Source organism: Saccopteryx bilineata, chromosome 2 (genome assembly GCF_036850765.1).
Source record: "Saccopteryx bilineata isolate mSacBil1 chromosome 2, mSacBil1_pri_phased_curated, whole genome shotgun sequence".
Taxonomy (NCBI): Eukaryota; Metazoa; Chordata; class Mammalia; order Chiroptera; family Emballonuridae; genus Saccopteryx; species Saccopteryx bilineata.
Genome location: NC_089491.1, coordinates 143,085,803 through 143,089,820, shown reverse-complemented (window position 1 = coordinate 143,089,820; position 4,018 = coordinate 143,085,803). Strand labels below are relative to the sequence as shown.

The 4,018-nt window shown below is 40.5% G+C and overlaps 1 non-coding gene across 1 annotated transcript; it reads right to left on the bottom strand.

The window, feature by feature from the left end:
- Positions 1-735: 735 nt before the first annotated feature.
- Positions 736-811, bottom strand: TRNAD-GUC (transfer RNA aspartic acid (anticodon GUC)). The gene has a single exon. It is a non-coding gene; the product is annotated as a tRNA-Asp (tRNA).
- Between the last annotated feature and the right edge of the window lie 3,207 nt (positions 812-4,018).

Sequence of the window (4,018 nt, the reverse complement as noted above, 5' to 3'; positions counted from 1 at the left end):
ATGGCAGTTAACATTAAATACTATATTAGTTTTAGGTGTACATCATAGTGGTTAGACATATATATAACTTATGAAGTGATCTCTCTGGTAAGTCTAGTACCTACCCGGCACCATACATAATTATTACAATATTATTGACTGTATTCTCTATGCTGTACTTCACATCCCCATGACTATTCTGTAACTACCAATTTGTATTTCTTAATCCCTTCACCATTTTTATCCTTTTACCATTTTTCCTAATCCCCACCCATCTGAAAACTATCTGTTTTCTATAGAAATGATTTTGTTTTTGTTTTGTTTTTTTATTTATGTGTTTTTTTAGATCCCACATATCTATGAAATTATATGATATTTGTCTTTTCTAAGTTATTTTAATTGTCTAGCTTTCTTTTGATTAGTGCTTATCTAAGTATGTATTTTTCTTTTTTTTTTTGGTATTTTTCTGAAGCTGGAAACGGGGAGAGAGAGTCAGACAGACTCCCGCATGCACCCGGCCGGGATCCACCCGGCACGCCCACCAGGGGCGACGCTCTGCCCACCAGGGGGCGATGCTCTGCCCCTCCAGGGCGTTGCTCTGCTGTGACCAGAGCCACTCTAGTACCTGGGGCAGAGGCCAAGGAGCCATCCCCAGCGCCCAGGCCATCTTTGCTCCAATGGAGCCTTGGCTGCGGGAGGGGAAGAGAGAGACAGAGAGAAGGGGGGGTGGAGAAGCAAATGGGCGCTTCTCCTATGTGCCCTGGCCGGGAATCGAACCCGGGTCCTCCGCACGACAGGCCGATGCTCTACCGCTGAGCCAACCGGCCAGGGCCAGTATGTATTTTTCTATCCATTTACTTTTCTCCTGTCTAGGTGGTTTATCTAAAATGAGTATCTTGCAGACAGCATATTATTATCTTATCTGACAATTTGTTATTTTATTAGCATGTTTAAATTTTCTGCATGTAATGTAGTTACTGATATGTTGGATTAAATTTACCATTATACCAAGAGCTGTTTCTCAAAAGGGGAGTAGTAGAAAGGGAGATGGGGAGAGAGAGTGAGAAACATCAACTATATAGAGACCTGCTCGATGCTCCAGGCAGTGTCTCTGTCTGCCACTGCACTGCAGGGACCATGAGATCTGTGGATCATGTGGCCCAAACTGCAGAGCATCTTGCATGACAGCTTAACTTGCTGCAGAGGCTTCTCTTGTTCTGGGTTCCACTCAAAACCAGCAGCTTTTCATGTCATTTGGTAAGTGGGCTGGAGTAATACCCAAGTGAGGAATGTGTTGCCTCAAAAACCCAAAGAACTCTGGCCAGTGGCACAGTGGATAGAACGTCAGCCCAGAGTGCAAAGGTCACTGGTTCGGTCCTGGTGTTTCTGGCTAGATCCTGAGGCCACTGACTTGATCCCAAGGGCGCCGACTCAATCCTGAGGGTGCCAGCTTGACCCTGAGGTCACTGGTTCGAGCCCTGGTTGGGCACATATCAGAAGCAAAAACTGACACAACTACGTGGAACAACAAGTTGATGTTTCTCTCTCTCTCTCTCTCCCACTGTCTCCCTTTCTCTCTCAAAAAAAAAAAAATCCAAAGAAGCCCACCTAAGTAAGGAGGAAAATATGTTTAACATAAAATCCACCGACTTAAATGTTGATCTTATACAAAAACACCCTTACAGAAAGATCCAGAATAATTTGTGACTATTTGAACATCATGGCACAGCCAAATGGACACATAAAATTAACCATCATCTACCAAAATCTGATTGAGAAATAGAAGGTTCAGGGAGTTTCTGAAGAACAGAAAGAAGCTATATTAGACCTACAGTGTGAATATTCTCACAGGCTGGGATGTAACTAGCAAATTGATGTTGTATGTAAAGGTATGTGTTGTTTATATATCTGTAAGGTTTAAGTTTAGCCCCCTTAGGCTCTGGCCGGTTGGCTCAGCAGAAGAGTGTCAGCCTGATGTGTGGAATTCCTGAGTTCGATTCCTAGTCAGGGCACACAAGAGAAGTGACCATCTACTTCTCTACTTCTTCCCCTTCTCTCCCCCCCTCTCTCTTCCCCTTCTGCAATTATGGTTCAAAAGGTTCAAGCAAATTGGCCCTGGGCACTGAGGATGGTTCCATGGCCTTGCTTCAGGTGCTAAAATAGCTTGGTTGCCAAGCATTGGAGCATCCTCCCCAGATGGGCAGATCATTGCCTTATAGGGGGCTTGCTGGGTGTATCCTGGTCGGTAAAACATGTGGAAGTTTCTCTGTCTGCCTCTCTACCTACCACTTAATAAAAAAAGTTTAGCTCCATTATTTATATAATTTGCAAACAGTACAAAATGGCACAGGGTAGCTTGAATTTGCATCAAAGATTGGTAGTGTCTTTGTTATAACCATGGTCAGATTTCAGTGGTGGTCTGTATCAAATCTAGATGTGGAACTAAACCTTAGTATGGAAGGTCGTACCATTATCAGCAAGGCAAGCGACTGGATGATTTCCCCATAGAGACTTCCTGGAATGGCGATTACATGAGCTTTCCCCCTGTACCAACATCTAAATGACATTCTATAACTATTGTGTGGGTAGCAATTTATTTTTTAACTGGATTTTCATTTTCCTCTATTGTTCTTATCTTAATGAAATGACTATTTCCCTTAATATACAACCTTCTCCATATCAGTGCCTTCTAGAAAGAATATATACATTAAATAAATATTTGGTAGCTAATAAAATACATGATAGCGAATATTCTACATTATAAAAAATATGGTAGCTAGTTTAAATAAGTATGTAAATATTTTGGAATACATACGAGACATGTAGGTGGATATTTAGCCCTATATTACTAAATATGAAAATATCTAAAAGGTACCATTGTAATGGCATCACTAATATTAACAGAAAGGGTATTTTAAAATCTGACACTATGTCCTTATTTGAACATGAAAAATCTTTAATTGCAGTGCTCTCTATGGGGAAGAATATATGTTTATTTATTCCTTTTATCTACAAAGAAAAGCTTACAGAGTGCCTTGTATATTGCAGATATTCAATAGATGTTTGTTAATAAACATATGGCTACTGTCAGATATTCATTTAAGGGGTACTAAGTAATAACAGACAAACAATTGAGATGCGAGATGTGGGAATTCCACTTTGAGGTTGAAAGCCAATGATGACAAGAAAGTGTGACCATGAATACTCTCTCATGAGTGGTGCACATGAATTCAGACCACTTTCCTCTCTCCCTTTTAGGTTGACATAGGAAAGCTGGTAACATCTTCCATTGAGGCCACTTGTTTTACTGAGATAACTAGAAGGGAGAGAAAACTCCGAACTTTATTCCCCTTTGAGCTTAACAGAAGCTGAGGAACTAATATGTGTGTGTGTGTGTGTGGGGGGGCGGGAGCTAGAGAGAAGACCTGGATTGTGTAACTTCTACTTAGAACATAGTGAACATTGTCTTTTGAATTGTATTTCTACCTCCTTCATTCTTTTAAATTCACAGGACCAATTATGTCTGCAGTGGGGTTGGTGTAGTATCAAAGGATGCCTAGCTGCTCTCCCCAGTGAGGTGGCTTCCTTCTGTGACAGCGACCTTTTATTTTGCTTGGCTGTTGCAGTACCTGAAAGAGAGACTTAACACCCCTTACTTGTGCTCTGTTCCTCCAGGAGGGACTTGTATGCATCACCTTTATGAACCTCGCTTTCCTTTCCCCACTGCTGAACCTATAAAATCATTTTTTATAGAGAAAAGGAAAATATTCTTCCCAACAGGGATTAGCAGTTGTTGATTTAGATTTTATGTGATATTTCTGTCCTTTGGTCTCCATGGCAGCCAGCACTGATGCAGTGCCTATAGTTACAGAAAAACCTTTGTTTCTAGCAAAAACTTTTATTGAAAAAAGTAAAATCTTTTCCAGAACAATTCAATAGAAGCATGGGCTTAAAATAGAGCTATAAAATGACTCTACCACAATGCAGCTATAAATTAAAAGTAATCTATTATTATTGATTAATTTTTTCTACATACTTT